The sequence below is a fragment of the Ambystoma mexicanum genome, chromosome 10 (genome assembly GCF_040938575.1).
Source record: "Ambystoma mexicanum isolate Mex_15411 chromosome 10, UKY_AmexF1_1, whole genome shotgun sequence".
Lineage (NCBI taxonomy): Eukaryota > Metazoa > Chordata > Amphibia > Caudata > Ambystomatidae > Ambystoma > Ambystoma mexicanum.
The window spans coordinates 937,728,436-937,746,323 of record NC_090932.1 but is presented as its reverse complement, the minus strand read 5'-3'; the positions used below and the strand labels follow the sequence as shown (position 1 = coordinate 937,746,323).

The 17,888-nt window shown below is 46.2% G+C and overlaps 1 protein-coding gene across 12 annotated transcripts in view; it reads right to left on the bottom strand.

Annotated features, from left to right (window-relative positions):
- Positions 1 to 17,888, bottom strand: part of TBL1XR1 (TBL1X/Y related 1) — a 1,277,138-nt gene that overhangs the window by 884,693 nt on the left and 374,557 nt on the right. For 4 of the 12 annotated variants that reach the window (XM_069618704.1, XM_069618702.1, XM_069618709.1 and 1 more), the window contains one exon: positions 15,742 to 15,801. The exons of the other annotated variants lie outside the window; for them this stretch is intronic. The gene's annotated coding sequence lies outside the window, so the exon portion shown is untranslated. The remainder of the gene's footprint in view (positions 1 to 15,741; positions 15,802 to 17,888) is intronic. 12 annotated transcript variants of the gene reach the window in all.

Genomic DNA, 17,888 nt, shown 5'->3' with positions numbered 1-17,888 from the left:
CCTTGTGCATGGTCAGATCACTATATTATTACCGTCAACATTGAAGCAGCTCTTCCACCTGCGCAATCTATTGCGCCTGCCATCCCTACCAGAAACAAAAAAGGACATAAAGGATATGTTACTCCCTCTCATTCTTCCTACCCTTAATAATATTACAGATTCCTGCTCTGATCCCACAATCTTAGCGGACACCTATAACCACATTGTGCTTACGGACTTAAATTCTATCACCCCCACTAAACTCAGGAAACCTAAACCACATGCGCACCTCAATTTGTGGTTCACACCACAGCTAAGAGTGCTTCGCAAAGCTAAACGCAGCGCGGAAACCTGATGGAAGAGTCATCCTTCTGATGCCCACAAGGGCGGTCTCATCCTAGCCTCCCTCAATTATAAAGAAGCCATTTCCAGGCGAAAGAAAGAGTCTTATAATAATCTCATTACGCAAGCACAATCAAATACCAAAGAATTATTCAAAATTCCAAAAGGAACTCGAGTCAACTGCATTGCCTCCAAACACCTGCATTAAAAAGACAGCAATTGGTGCACTAACATACACACAGCGCTCCTGGACAAAATTGCATCCCTCCAATCTAAAATTAAAGGTAAACAAAACTCTACAGACTGATAAACCTCAGAGCACTCGTATGAGTGCTACCTTCCAGGCCAACACGAATTTTAAACCTTTCTCCTTCTCCCCACTCACTACTGTTGAAGTAGAAGGAATTATGAACAAACTTGAACCTTCTAATTGTCAAGGTGATTCATGCCCTGTCACTATCATCAAGGAAACCTCTCACGACCAAGCCCCTTTCATCACGGCCTTTATAAACTCATCCTTCAAAACTGGTATAGTCCCAGACAATCTCAAGGACGCCTGGGTGAGCCCTTTGCTCTTGACCCAAATATACCAACTAACTTTAGACCTATGACTACTGTCCCTTTCTTGCTCAAAATATTAGATCGTGCAGCCTACCTGCAGATCCAAGACTATCTTGAAACCAACAATCTCCTCGGTCTGAGACAATCAGGTTTCCGCCCGAGACATGGGACTGAAACGGCCCTGATCGATCTCAAAACTCAAATTGAGGTATTAAAAGATAATGGGAAATTAGCTCTGCTATTACTTCTCGATCTTTCTGCTGTGTTTGATCTGGTCAACCACCAAATCCTATGCCAGCATCTCAAATCTGCCGCCTACTTCTCTGACTCTGCCTCTGTGTGGATCAGCTCCTTTCTATGCAATAGATCCATGCGGGTCTTTTCCCCCTACAGCCTCTGCGGACCCCGCTCCCATTCACTGCAGTGTTTAAGGTTCTTGTGTGTCACCTACTCTTTACAATGTGTTCACCAAACGTCTCTTTGATGTTCTTTACTATCTGGGTGTCTCTTACAGTAATTATGCTAATGACACCCAGATACTCATCCTTATTACAGGTGATCACACAACTGACACCAAATCCTTGAATGACGTCTACTTGGTCATTCAGGCTTGGATGGCACAACATGAACTTTGCCTCAATGCTGACAAGACAGAGCTCCTAATACTAGGCTACATTTTTAACATTATTATAACAAGCAATACGCAGAATATGAATTGAAGTGCAGATTCCAGGAATTAAATAACTTGGTAGTTTGCCTCCTCAACATCACACCCGCCCCAAGCTCCCGCTCCACCCTCACTCACGGACAGAAGCGACGACAACAGACCGACATTTAGAACAACAATCGATCACAGAAGTGAGTGTTACCGCACTGAATAATACAAAATCATGCTCTGGACAAGAGGCGCTGCACAGCAAATATACTCCGTTAACAAGTACACAGACAGAGGACATTCATCCCGCGTTTAACCCAAATGAAATAAAAGCCTATGTAGCAGGCATGAGTAATGAGGTTTTTGCGGATAATAATGATTATCCTCAACCGGACGCAACAAAAGTCCTTATAAACACGGAACAACACACTACTCCAGAAACCTGACGCTAATGAAGCAAAATCCTCCAGAGTGCTTAAAAACCCTGTGAAGAGGACACCAGAGGTACATGATGAACATAATGAAGAGCGATTACAACCAGAAACTCCCCATGAAATATCGAAACACACTCGTAAACATTGTGCCCCAACTCTCTCCACCTCATAACAAATTAACCTCGGCATCCACGACCCAGAAAATCGAAGCGATTCAAGCTAAACTAAAATGGCCAGAAGGAAAATAAAGTGTTTGTGGGAGGCAAGAGGCAAGAGTGAATGTACTAGATGTAGGTGTCATGGTGTGCATAGGGTGACCGAAAAAAAGCAGGGCTGTGGAAGGGGGGGAGGGGCATAAGCAAACAAACATACCATTAAACTGATAAAAATCATGAGCCGAAAATCCATGTCCAAATAGCATGGTTATGACAAAGGAAACGCAAAACAAGAAAAGGGTTAAATGGTACATGAGATGGGTCAAACACATAAATCAATGGGCAGAACTGGACAACATTACAAGTTACTAATAAAGCTGATACCAGCAAATTTAAAATAAGAGACAAACATGAACACAACAAGTAAAACGTGTAAATAACAGATCAGACTCATGATTGTGTTTAGAGGCTCCCTTATCACATGCCATGCTCCAGCCTGCAAATGTATTCCAGGCAAAGAGCCATGCAGGCGAAAATGCTCCTAAATAAGCATCAACTCCCTGTACAATCCTGGCCAACTAAGTCTAGAATCATGGCAGTAAGGCGGAAGCCTATTGGATGCATTCAATGTCACTCTGAAAGGCTCAGGTTCCCATAGTCCAGTCCCACATTGCATGAGGTGACTATTCATGGCTAAAGTCCCTTCCGAATCGACCCTCGTGCCCCCATAATAATTGAGCTGAGGATTGAACAGAGGACCAGAACTCGCTATATTTAAAATGCATCTAACAAGAGTGGAAAGAAAAATAAAAGCAAAACACATGCCCGAGGGAATCCAAGAAAGAGACTGCTCTATGACAAGTGCACCTCTCATAGGACATCGACAGTTCGAAGTGTGCCAAGTGTACAGAGATATCTAAGCCAGTAGCAAAAGGTTGCCTCCAGCGCCATTGTCCATGCCCCTTCCAACCCATCCCTGATTACACATTCCGAACGATTGTGTAGTAGCAATACATTATATTCTGCCCCTACACTATCAGTCATATTAGCGACACTGAGATGGGACATCTGGGTCTGTAAACACCCATATAATCAATAAATATCAAACCTGAACATGTCATCCTGTCCATCAAGGCTCGCCTCTTTTGGCCAATCTCTGGAGCAAGGTCCATTCCCCTGACCTCCCCAGTGGCTACCATTCTTCATCAAATATAGCCACTGTTCATAGCAACGACAAGGATCCAACTCAGCGCCAACACCTACATCCTCAAAGCACTCCGCCCAACCCTACAGATGAGTGCATCATCCAGTTTTACTCCCTAATAATTGGCATATGGTCCCAAAAAATAAAAATATGGACCAAAAATACTCCACAGGCATGTAGAATATTGAGCCCCAGCTTTCACCCTCAAGGCTCCATGGATATGTTTGGACCAGTTGTGCACGTAGGACCACGGGAAGAAACTACTATTTTAACTGCCTGATTGGGAGAAGTAAACATGCATCTTTTAATGTGCATCAATAACTTGGTGCAAAGAAATAAATATTACAAAAACATTTCCGTTTTAACATTTTACTCTCATTAGGAATTTACTCCATAACAAATCAATTTTACTCCCAACTTTAAAAAATGGTGACTAAAATACTCCCACTTCCAAATCGTATCTGGAGCGCTGACTCCCCCCAAAGAATGGGTCTGGCGCGGAGAGAGCACCGCGGTTTTATCAGGGGTCTCCTGCATATAGCGCAAGAGTGACAACACAGGAATACAGCCCAGCACTATCCTATGAGAAAGTAATCCCTCAGGAGAAAGACGACAGGGTAATTCTTCCTGCGACATGCGACGGTGCCCCAGATTATAGTGGCACTGGACTGGGGCACTGCAAATAGAGGGTAATTCAAAGTGAGTCCAGGTAAAACCAATCAAGGTTAGTCAAGGAAATTAAGTAGAAGGGATACTGAAGCAAAGCAACAAATGTAAGGAAGGCATGGTATCAACAGTAGATATAGACAAAATAGATGCAAGTTTCGATAACCTTTATTTTGTAGTTTACTGGGGTTGGTGGAATTCCTAATTGGCCATAACTCTAAAATGGGAGTAGTCGCTACCATAAAATAAACCACGAACGAGTCCATGTCAGTCTAGTCAAAACAAAAAGGCCTATACTAAGAAAACCTAACCTTGCCCTCCTTCTCAAACGACAAATGTGTAAAGGGAATACAAAAAGGAAAAATAGTAGTGTAAAAGAAATGTCAGAATGGCTTAGGTAACAACTCCCTTCCCCAGGTTCAGAGGCACAGGGTCTCAAGAGCTTCTTTAAAAGGATCAGTGGATGGCACAGTTCCATCAGTCTTGCACACTCTGGTTTGCTGGTACAATTCAACAGTTTAGGCTTGAGCTTCAAGCTTTTGACAGTCTCACCAATTCCTTAGGGGTAGTCTGCCTTACCACTATTCCATTCTGCTCTGGGCTTTCACTAAGCCACTCATCACACAGGCTTTCGTCCGGAGGGCTCGAGCCTGTCTCACTTTTCACAATCAACTTTACTTTTTATCACAGCTCAGCAAAGACTTCCCTTCGCCAGGCTTGAGCCTGCCTTTCTCTTTGTGGGGGTTCCCTTTCCCACGTTCATTCCTAATCTCTTTTACTATCTAAGACTTTCAAAACGGCAAGGATTGTATGTAGACCTCTGCATTACCACTTTGACCCTCATTTAAACAAGTGGGCAATCAACAATCTTCACAACACCAATGCTCCATGGTACTTGTAGTTTTACTTTCGCCCTCTTGGCATCTCGCAAAGTTCATATCCTCTTTACTTTCGCCCACTTGGTGGTTTTCAAAGTTAGTTTATATTGCTTTTCACTCAATTAACTCTCTTTCGGGATCTGTCACGATCCATGCCCCTGACCCCCCTCAGGTATAACAGCCCCCTGGCAGCAATGGGGCTAAAGCCCTTCACACTGGCCCCAAGGGCCGTAAAACATAAATGGAGTCAGTCCTGGCGCCTTAGGCGCCAGGCTCATTATCAGGAATAAAGCAATACCAGTTTTGGACCTTAATCCAACATGGAAGCCTATTACACAGCTCAGTTCTTTAGAACCAAGCCATGCGGTCTAGTGTTTTGGGTGTGGCTGGGCCTGGAACTACTTTGCCTGGAACTACTTTACCTGGGCTATTTAAACCACACCCAAACAGCAGAATACGCTTCGAGTTATTCTGCACTCCTGCAGCTTAACGTTCACCGTGTCCAGCTCCTGCTCATCTGCTTCTCTGACGGCCCGATCCTGAAGCCCTAGATTCGGATTCCATTAATAACCTGAAAGAACAAGAACATCACTAGCAAGCAAGAACACTTACCTGTGAAGTAACCAGCCTTGAATCCATCCTGCGCTTCGCTTACCTCGCCCATCTCCGCAACCTGCAAAGGTAAAGGAACAAGGTCAGCATTAACAAAGCACTTACCTGGGCAAGCAGCGCTTCGATCGCTCATCATTCCGAGATCATCACCGCAATCTGTACAAAGAAGAGAAGAGAACACAGGTTAGCAATTAACACCAATAAACAGCGCAGCACTCCGCGCATCAATAACTCACGTGGTCTTCGCCATCGGCGCAGCAACTCCAAGATCGCAACCATCGCTATGAAAACAAAAAGGGACATTTTTAGGGAACAGCGTAGTGGAGCACGACGCTGAGAAGACAGAAAACGAAGGGAAAGAAAGACAGAATAAAGACGGAAAAGACATTACAACTCACCAGGAAGACAGCAAGCAGAGTCGGAGTCACAGCCGGTCTGGACCAGACATAAGGGCACACGGACCAGTGAAGCAACTAGGTCCACGAAACACCCGCACGAACCACGCGCCCCTGCAGAAAGGCGCAGGACGCAGAGTTCAACGCACAAAAACCTAAGGCGCTACCCAACGTCTGGCACATAACCAAGCAGAGAGGGGTCCTGGATAGCGCTTAGACCTCCATCCAGTATCGTGTGGCACCCCAGTGAATACCAGGTGCGCATAACAGGATCGCAGTAAACTGCTCGACTTCATTTCCCACTTTCCATAACACTTTCAGAGAATTTAAAAATCGGCAATTCTGCTTCGCAGGACCACTCTGTTACTGTGTACCCTTTCCTCAGCATTCAATTCTTGTACTCTTCACTACGCATCTTATCGGCACACGCACAACCTTCAACTCTTGTTACAGGCTTCTTCTGCTCTCAACACAAACCGGCTTTTGTTGCCTTCGATAACTCACTGGTCGTGTTAATTGGGCTTCTATGTTCATTGCTTTTCTCGTAGCAGGCAAGGCTGTTACCAATGCCTCTTCTGCTCCTCCCAAACTTCGTTGTTGACCCGGGAGGGTAGCAGGCCACTTGGAAGCACTTTGAAGGTTCCTCTTTTGTGCTCACTTGATTTCGGTCGTGGACCGCTTACGGTTTCCTGCCGAAAGGATGGAATTCTCGCCTGGCTCTATGGTTCTCCGCAGCAGCCGATCAGCCTCTTGGTTTTCCAACCACCCCCAGGTTCGCATCAGTCCCGCAAGAGCTGTTCCTTCTCGTAACCAGCCTCACTCAGTGTGCCTATAGCACTAGCTAAAAGCAATAGCCTTCCCATGGCCACCTTTATACGGAATTCCCGGGGACTAAGCCGTGAAACACCTTCTGGTTTTTCCACATAAGGCAGATAAGGGGAAGAGGCAACCAAACCAAGCAGGAAGGCAAGAGCAAAATAAGGGGAAGAGGAGCCAGAGAAGAGTAACGGGGAACAAGGCATGCAGAGCCACAAGGAACTCCAAAGAACGGGATACAAAGAGGCAGGGAAATATCAAGGAGCATTCCCAACAGAGAAGTTCAGATGCACTGAGCAGTGCCTCTTCCAGGTTTTTATGGTGGGCAGAGGATGATTCTGTACACAACCCATTGCCTAGCAATGCTAGACTATCGTTCCGGATGCATGCAAAGAGCCAAGTCATGGCATCTCTTTGCATGCGCTAACGATCCAAGATGGCAGCACCCAGCCGCACAGAGCACCGGCCTCGTGGGTCGCGTAAGGGCTACCTGTTGCCTCCACAAACAGCTGCAGAAGCAGTCAACGTGAGCCGTGCCCCACGCGAGTGCCTCCTGGTCTGTAAGCTCTACACCACGCGTCTCGACTGTAGCAGGCAGAGACTAAGTTAGAGCTGCCACAATCCCAATGCGAGTCTTCCAGTTCAGGGACCACTGCGCCTCATAACAACGGGACTCGGAGCAAACCACCGAGACCCCAAACCAAGACAAGATGCTATCCGACCTACACCAGCATAACTACAGCACTAGCAAGTGCAGCGAGCACTCAAGCAATGTCCACACACTCACCCACAGAGACTGTCGAGGGAGCCCTGCAACAGTCCCCTCAAACCAGCATCTGAAACCTACCGGAAACCCCTCACATGAACTGGAACATTGCATGCAGTGAGCCGCCAAGGACTGAAATCGGAGGGTTCAGATGGGCAGTAGAGGGAGAAGAACAGAGGGACAGAAGTGGGAGTTTGAGGGTGAGAGGAGAGATGACCGGTGGAGTAGTACGGAGGATAGCAGGAGGGAGAAAGGATCAGACCATTGGGAAAATAAAAGGGCATGAAAGTTAAAGACCAATCGGGCCAGAGTGTCTGAAAGGCACCCATCAACGTATTCTCCATTGGGAAACTTAGGTCAGGGAACACCAGTGTTCCTTAAGGAAATAAGTTTGCCTTCTTTAGGCTATCACTGCCAGTCAGAATGATCTTTAGCAAGTAAGGGTTACTGATCCAGGGTTCGAAATTAAGTTTCATTGAGTAGGAGTTAAAACCAGCTCCAACATGTCAGGCATCAGCCAGTAGGCAGAAGATACAGCTGGGCAACCAGGAGCAAGTACATAGCACATTGCAAAGCTAACTTCTCCAGGAGAGGCAAACCTTTTCAACATTATGTATACTAAATGTGTTCCAATTCTTATGTATGAGCATTCTTAAATACTCACAGAATAACTCTGATATTTATGCTTGTAATGCACCAGTTGGCCTGGGGAGCCAAAAGTAGCTCCTGGAAGCAGTCGGTTTCAAGCTTGCCAGGCTCTCCTAGGCTAGAAGCAAGAGCTAAATAGCTGCCAGCATGTTCAAACCCTGTAATCAATAGAGACAATCAAGGGGTTTCAGGAAGTCTTGTCTAGGGAGGGAACGGTCGGCACTAGACTTTCTTCGAGAGTTTGTGTGTTGTGAGAAACCAAAAGGGAGTGTCACCGACTAGTCCCTTGGGATCTGTCATCCAGGTGGCCGAGCACGGCCATCGCTACTGGATCCAGACTGTGGGGTGGACCAGTGCAGGAGGATCACCTGGGGAGTGGGAGTGAGCCACCTCGGGGGAGAGACGCAGTATCCTTACACCCATTTCCCTGTAGAACACCCTCATTCTTTATACTATCTAGTAACCTTATTCCCCCCCGCCCCCTTTCCAACACACACACACACACACACACACACACACACACTCACTCACTCTGCTGCATGGACAAAGCGCTTCAGAGAAAGACAGACTCACACACAATCAGTCCATTGGGCATGTTCCAATATCAGAGTCAGGCACTTAAGTTTGAGGACTCGCACCTGAATCATGTTCCCTTTCCCCACTGGGATAAAAGGAAGAGCAGGAAAGAGCAAGGCGAGAGAGGCAAACAAGGTGACCAGAACCAGCAGAGCGGAAGGAGAATAGATCCCTTGAAATTGGAGCGACCATGCAAACAGAGCAGAAGGGGTCAAGAGGCGATAGAAGAGTCGTGGTCCAGCCAGCTGCAGAGTGAAGGTTGCGCAGACTTTTCCAAGGAAACCTCCTCGCTAATGGACAAGGTGAAGGCGGACTCTCCTTCGGGCAAATGACAGAATTGGGAGGAGGCGAGCTGTACTGTGCTGTGTCGATAGCCTTGGCTTCAAGGAAACAGTGGATGAATGGTATCGAGCGCTACCGGTAAGTGAACTGTGAGACTGGCTGGCGTTATCGAATGAAAGATACCAAAGTGGTTGATGAGGCTTGCAGGGTTTCGTGAAACCGCGAGCGAAAATACATTGTAACCAGAACGATGAATGCGGAAGCTGCGCTTGTTATAGAAAACAGCGAGGGAAGTTTGCAACATTGCAAATGTGTTTTAGATTGAAATATGTTTCGGTGGTGCTGGTGGGTACATGGGAAGGCCGCTCATTGTGCTGGGTGAATTCATATGCACCGAATGTTGACGATAAGGAGTACTTCCCCCTCGGCACTACGCATGATGGGGGCATACAGAGGGGGAATGATCATATGGGGAGGGGATTTTAATTGTCACTTAGACGAACATCTGGAAGGGACTCTGAATAGGGGACCCAGTTAAAAAAAAAAAATACAAAATAAAAAAAACAAAAAATAAAAAAAACACACACACACACACACACCACAAGTGTCCCTCCACAAGGTGTTAGAGGAACTTGATCTGGTGGAAATACGGCAGAAAAGACACCGTGAGGAGAAAGGGTTTTTATATTCCTCAGGAGTACATGGATCGTACTCGCGCCTGGACTATCTCCCAACAGGGAGGGAATACTAACCGTTTTTTGAGGGACCAGAATATTTGGGACACACCCTATCGGACCATTTCCCCCTGGTGGTCAAGCTATTGGGGAATACTAGGAGATCCCACCAACGGCTATGGCGAATGCAGAAAGCAGCATTAGAAGATGGGACATTTAGCAACAAGATCCGCAAAGGGATTGAAACCTATTTTGAGTTAAATGAGGGATCAGTAACAATGGAGACGCTCTGGGAGGCTTTCAAGGCAAATATAAGGGGGATGTGCCTCTCCACTGCGGTGGGGATGAGAAAAAGATAGCAAGAAACGCAACAACGGACGGAGGCACAGGTGGCGGAACTAGACAGGGAAGCGGCGAGGGGAATGCAGCTAGGGGATAGACTGGCACAGAATCTTGAGCTTCACCACAAGACCCTGGCAGACTTAACATACTTTGAAAATAGTAAGCGGGATGTCCGATTGCATTGGGAGGGAGATCAGGCGGGAAGTTATTAGCCTGACTGATAAGCAGGGAAAGCCCAAGACTAGTTATTACCCAGATCAGAACCAAATCAGGTGAAATAGTGGGCAGAATTATATAGAGAATTGTACACAAGTGAGAATGGATACGTGAATATAGATGTGGAAGATCTAATGGATCTGATACGGCTACCAAAGCTAGAGGGAGACGCAAGAAGAACTGGAGGCCCTGATAGAGGAGGGGGACATTAGATGCGCAATAGGCACTATGGAAAAAAAAAAGGCACAGCTCCTGGTAGTGATAGGTTTCCTCATAGAATTTTACTGCACATTTATAGACCTCCTAGTCCCGCAAGTTGAGAAGGTATACGAGGAAGCATTTGATGAAGGTAGCCTCCCGGAATCCATGAGGGAAGCTGTAATTACAGTGATTATGAAAGAGGGGAAGAATCAGCTGGACTGGCATATGGACCCATATCCTCACTAAATATTCACGGAAAAATATGGGGGAAAATCCTGGCAACCAGAATGGCAAAGGCAGCTCCGAAATTGGTCCAACCAGACCAGTGTGGGTCTATTGGGGGCAGAAATACTTCCGGTAATATTACTCGCCTCCATCATGTCCTGATCATGTAAAATCACGGAAACAAGACATGCCAATTGCCTCCTTCGATGCCATGAAAGCGTTTGATTCGCTGGAGTGGAAATGGCTATTGAGTGTTGAAAGAATTTGGGTTTGGGAAAATATCTGCAGATGGCTGGGCCTGCTATAGGGAAAGCCGATGGCAAGGACCAGGTCCAGGAAGTGGGAACTGAGTAGAGGAACACGACAGGGATGTGCAGCGTCCCCAATACTATTGGCTTTAGTCTTGGCGCCCCTGGCAGAAATCCTGCGTCGGGACATGATAGAAGCGGGAGGTGTGAGGCATATAGTAGGACTATATGCGGACGATCTGGTTTTATATGCATCTAACCTGTGGAAAAATCTTCCAATGTTATTGGAAGTGTTAAAAGAATTTCGACATATGTCTAGCTTCCGTATCCATGAGGGAAAATCAGTTCTCTTTCCACTGGGAGGGTTACGGAAATGCCAAGTGGGGGACCTACCGACGTTTGGGATAAAAATGGGAGATGGATTCATTGAAATATTTACGCATACAGATATTCTACGGGATGAAAGAAACTTTAGTACATAACACAGGGAGGGCGTAATCGAAGATAGGGGAATCTGTTCAATTTTGGAAGGACCTGCCACTTTCTCTAATGGGCAGAGTGGCACTATGCAAAATGGTGATCCTGCTGCAACTGCTCCATTTCTTCACCAACATACCATACGTGGCGAAAAATATCTTTTTCAAAATGCTAGACAGTAAAGTGGGGAATCTATTGCGGAATACAGGGAGGAGGGTGTTCTTAGCAATACTACGAAGACCTAGGGTCGAGGGTGGACTGGGCCTACCAGACTACGAGAAATACTTCATAGCAGCGCAATTACAGTCAGTGCTGGAATGGGGGCAATCAGGAGGGGAGAGCTTGAGGGGGTTGATATGGGATTTGCCACCACATACATACATTAATAGTACAATGGAGTCAACTGCTGAATGACTTATCAAAATCCAATCACCTGAAACCGCCATGAGCGGTTAGATGCTGGATGTTAGCTGTGGGAGTGGCACGGAGCGGAGGGTGAAGTAGGGGGAAGAGAGGGTATGACAAGGTTGGGACCTGTCCCTGTGGGATCGCAGGACAAGAAGGGTCGTTCATCATGAGGTGATGGAGAAGAGGAGGCCCAGTTGAATTAACCTGTGAACAAGAACAAGGGAGGGAGGGGAGAGGGTAATGTAACATTTATCCGTTTTATCTGTTTATTGTTACGAACAATGCAAATAAAACATTTTTTTTTTAAAGATTGAAATATGTTAAGAATAACGGAGTGGTACGGTAATAGAATATTACTTTCTCAAAAGGCCCCGCACCCAGAGTGAAACTGTTAGATTGAAAGAAAGAGAATTGGAAAGACTGCAAATACCAGAAGGCCTTAGGAGATGCCAACCAAAGGAAACGAAAGTCACCAAAGGAAACAAAAGTCAAACGGTCATACGAAGGTGCAGGCAAAGTCCTTGTACAACCAAGAGTCATGGCTTGGTAATCTGACATGAGCGCAATGGGAAGGCGAACGACTAATGGCAGTTGCTCCGTCTGTTCCTTAATACCACATGCATCTGGGGCACCCAAGGTCTACAATAGGTACCCATAAGAGAGACAGAATGTCTGATTCATCTTGCACTATGTAAAATCAAAGGCACCTTTCAGGCACGCAAAGTAAATCTACAACTTGTCGAGCCAGACCTCCGAAAATGCAAAACAAGTTCCACCAACCCCAACTGTTTTAAGGAAGCATACCTGGCAATACAAAGGGCGATTAATACAGAAAATAAATGGGAAGAGACAACTCTTGTGTGTAAGGCAGAAGGACTTGTCGGATATCCAGAAAAAACACAAGCTCTTGCAGAAAAAGCGTGCGCACAAATATGCACAGAGCATGTTGCAAAACTGACATGGATCAAAGCAATCGAGAAGCCAGCGAAGGTGCACAAAAAAGAAAGCTACAAACTATGTTTTTACAGCGAGGACACTGTCTCAGTGAGATCAAACAGACAATGTAACAGAACCATACTAATTCCAGATCTCAGAAAAGGCACCGCAGCGGTGATGGATTACTACTGGGTCTGGGGCCAGCAGGCATACTTGCACCTCCCGCCATCTTTGAGGGGCTACTGTTAGCTTGCAACGCTGCACTCGGCCCTATTAGTAGTACCAGAAGAACACCTAAAGGGGGGACCCCTGCCTGATGAAGAACAGACAGTGCTACTGACCACAGAAGTACTGCCCACTATGCCGCTTCCAGCATTCCGCATCCTCCCTGAAAAGGAACGTCATGATCAGCTGAGGAGAAAAATGCTCTTCAAATTACTTATCCCAAGACTCATCCGACCTGCATGCACAGATACCAGACGAATACAACCTCTATAATCCAGCAGAGAAATTTTGTGCATCCTTAATACCCAGCATCCAGACACGAGTCAATGCAAAATGGCTCCAGATACTCCAGTGGGAACTGAACCAGCTGGCGAACGATAGGTTCAGTGTCATAAAAGTGGAACTAAGGGCCCCAAGACTAATGACTATGCAAAATAGGTACGTGTTGGACCTCCTGACGGCTATGGAGGGTGGCGTTTGCATAAAGATCGAGAGTTCATGTTGCACATTCGTACCTTCTGAAGACGCTGAAAATAGGACACTATCACACGTCATCGCAGTAGTGCATGAACTAGGGGTAAAACTGAAAAAGGAAGCTGGGGTCCAAGAAGAAGACTGGTTTACCGGGGCCCTTAACTGGGTCCCATCATGGCTTGGACCATTGGTAAAAATGCTGGTCCCCATCTTCATGGTTTTCCTGGTGATCTTTTGCACGTGCCAATTAGGTCTCGGGTGTTGTGCCAAAGCTGTGCCTAATAGTGCAATGATGATGATCAGTATTGGGAACAATAAGTTACCTTGTGCTGCAAAGGAAAAGAGCTACAAACTGAGCAAAATGACCGCCAAGTTCACCACATGGTCCCAATCACTATTGGAGATGTTGATAACTTGTATCACACCACCATTGTTCCTCCCCCTGATCCCCAGAAACACCAGATGTATGGGTGGATTTGGCAGGTGGAGGAGGATGCATCTACATGACATGTACACCGGAGCACTATGCCCAACGTGGAGAGAGTTTCGGGCACATGTGTAGAGCATGAATGCCAATCAAGGGAACTCCTGTGTGGCAAGAAGTCGAAAGATGTGCAAATGAGCGCAAATATGGTGGGGGGGAGAATTTGTTTCTGTAGAAGTAATGAAAGAGGGGGAATGTTCGGATGGAAATCAGCCTATCCCACCCACTAGGTGCTTTCAGGTAAGGCAAACACCATATGAGGTGATGTAGTGTATAAGAGGGTAGTAATTCGTACTAGTAGACCCCATGTAAAAGCGATGTAGAGCCTACAGTGAATGCGTGGTACTAGAAAACATGGAGCACACGACTCCATTTTGTATTAGGCCCACAACAGCTGTTCATGAACTCTGCTCACTAGGCCCAATCTCAGGAGAACGGAATGGATCAGCAGAGCCCCGTCCCCACGGAAGTTCACTTCCCCCTCGACCCTCCAGTGTTGCGAATATTTAGTATCTTCCAAAGGAATGCACCCTCCAAGAGTGCGAGACACCACCAGGCTCCGCACTATGCCCATTCAACTCCACTAAACTGCCAGCAGGCCTCTAACCCCCCCCAACCAGCCAGTCCAGAGTCAGCCCCACACCACAGACCTATCCACCAAACCTTTACCTTCCCCGATAAACAGAACACACCCCTGCTCCAACACAAATAAAATGTCTACAGAAGATCTAAGCATGCGCGACTGTATTTCCTCAAGCATGAAAACACCTCTCTTGCAACGCAAGGTACAGGGAGGGATAAATTAAAGATCAAACCCCCGGGTGGAGACCTTGAGTGCGGGAACTGCGGTATCAGTGAAACCATGTATCTGTGGGTCAGCGTGACTGTATTTTATCCTCCCTTCCCCCTGGCACCATTTCCCTTGCCACACAGGTGCCTGCCACAACGATATAGTAACCAGACTTAAACGTTTAGTTTAGAATGAAACAATGTAGTAACTTGTGCCGTGTCCTTCACTGCGAGGATGAGCATAGTTGACCCACATGGATCCTGATCGACAGGAAAGAAACAACCTATTACAGCCTGGCACCCCCTATGGAGCAGGCCCATGTGAAGGGTGGCTCCTAACAATGGCACCAATTAGTACTGTATGCAATGATGTTTTTCGGGTTTTTAAGCCCTTGTTTTTAGCAGGAAGAGTCAGAGCGCTCTCAAGCAACAGAGTCCTTTGCTGGTATTTATATTCTGTATTATTAAACCTTGTTATCCTTTTAACGCCATCTCCTGGCCTATTTCCTTAGCAGGTTGTATTTATTCTGGAGTGTGCGTACAAAGGGACTTGCCTTCATTAGTCAAACATTTGTTTAATAATATGTTTTCTTAATTTGTTATCTTAGTTTTATTTTAATTATATCAAAAGCAACCAAAGGTTAAATGCCTTAGGGATTCCACACTATATCAATTTCCTGAATTCTTTGTTAAGTCACTCTTGTTCTCTTGTTTCCCAGAGGCAGGTCTGGGTGAAAAATGCATTCATTAATACACACTGAGACTTGACAAAGAGGTGAGGTTTGCAGCGTCCTATCACAGCCACCACATCAGTTTGCTACTGAGGGGCGGGGGTCTCCAAATTAACACAACATTGTATAGATTTGGGTATGTTTATTACAGTAAGGACCCTGCTGCGAGCACCCTCCTGGTACTCCCTCCAGTCCAGCTCCCAGACTGTAGAGCCTCCAGCTACCCACATTACCAGAATGCTGGTCATCAACACATGACCACGATCCAACACACCGTCCCCCACACCCCGCCTACATGGCAACATGCAATACATTCTTAAGGTGGTGTACAAGAATGCTTACAGCAGGGGTAACGCAGGACAAGGCGGAAGATAGAAAATGGACGAAGAGGACATATATTTCCTAAAAGAAAAAAAAACAGAATTATAGCACAATGTTTGCAGGGGTAGCAATTTGCAGGGAAAGGAAGGGTAGAAGAGGGACAGAGCATTAGATTGTTAAGTGATATAATCGTAATACTGGCATTAATAAAAGAAACAACTAATATATTAAAATCTGAAACTTAAAATCTGGCAGGTGCCTGCCTGAGCCCAATAGATTCCCTAGCATCCTCGCTCTCTGCCCCAACTTTCATTGCTATGCGGAGGATACCCAGCTCATTTTCAGGCTACCCTCAGCCTCTCCTCCTCTCCTTCACTCATCTCGGACTGTCTGCCATCCAGGAGTGGTGTGTCGCTAATGACCTCTGCCTTAATGCTAGTAAGACTGAGATTCTACTCATCGGCACACCCACTCCCTGTTCCCTGCAGCTCTCTGGCCGGCATCTCTTGGTCGTCTTCCTGCAAGGCTAAAAACCTCAGGGTCATCTTCGACTCCACACTCTCCTCACATCTCAGACGTCTCTAAGAAGTCACACTACCAGCTGCACCTCCTCAGAGGTATTCTTCCTTTCCTCTCCTTCCCCCCAGAAGCTCAGTGTCTCCAGAGCCCTGGTTCTCTCTAGGCTGGACTATTCTAACAGCCTCCATTAAATATGCCTGCCTCTACTCTCCTCGCCCTGCAACTTATCCAGAACAGGACTGCGAGACTTGTCCTTGGCCTCAAGCCCTGGGATCGTATCTCTCCAGGACTGAAATCTCTGCACTGGCTCTGAGTGGCTGCGAGGATTAAGTTAAAAACCCTCTGCATTCTCCACAAGGCCGTCTGGGGCCTGGGGCCACAATACCTTCAACTCTCTTTCTAAATATCTTCCTTCTTGAGCTCTTCGCTCATCCACCTCCAACTCCCTTAGGGTCAGTCGCTTCTCCAAGCAACGAGTTGGTGGTAGATCTCTCTCTTCGGCAGGGATCTACCTATGGAACAGCCTTCCTGCCGCCCTGAAACTTGAGGAGAATCATCTCCGGTTCCGGAAGCACCTCAAAACCTTCCTCTTTGCTTCTGTTTCTCTCACCCTCTCCGCTGCTGAATTACTGACAGAAACTGCACTGGTTATCTGGCCACCCTTTCTGATATCGGGCCCAGGCCCCGCCAGTTGCCCACCGGCACTGCCTCCCTGGCAACCCCCAAACCTGGGGACTGTTTTCTGTATCCCTACAGTCCCCCTTCCAGCACTTACTCTACAATCCTATATACTGCACTCTCCCTTGCCCCACGCACTTTCCCTTTCCCCTTTCCCATGCACTTGCGCGATCTGAATGACACCTGGACTAGTAGGATAGTTGTCGGTCTTCCCTTTGTCCCCCCCTCCCTTGCCTCATCGCGCCTTAAAACACTTGTGTATAGGTGCGTTATAAATGCCATATCAGATCATACCAGTAATTCTTCACAACTGCCCATGCCCTGAAACGAACATGGACTACTCTGGTTAATGGACATTCACTGGAACTAAAAATAAACCAAAAGCACTATAACTCTCCAAAACCAATAATCATCCAATGCAATGTCAAATAAATCAAACTTTGAATTTTTCATAATATACTTGCAATAGATGTATTCAAAATGATACACTTATCACACAGTATGTGTAAGCATAATATCATACATTATGTGCAAGCATAAAAATTCAGTGCAAAACAGACAGTAAATGACAGAACATACACGCCAGTATTGTGGTAAAAAATATATTAAGATTAGCAACCAAATTTTATGACAATTTTCCATGAATATTCTTCAACTACCAATTAATGTAACCTTTATAGGTAACAAGTGGATTCTACTTGATATCACTATTTTCTCATCCATGTTTTTTGCCAACACTTGTTACGACCGGGGTCCTTTATCATGGCAGTGGGTTCATGCTTCGTTATATTGACTTTTGCGAAGGCATCATCAAGTAAAACACAGACAACAGATTCAACTTTCTAATCAAAAGCTTCATTTTTCTAAAATGTCAGGGTGGCTTAAGGCCTAACTTGTGTAAGGGAGGAAGGGTCGTTTTGCCCCCCTCGTACATTCAGCACTTAAGAAACGTAATGCTCGTCCAATAGTGG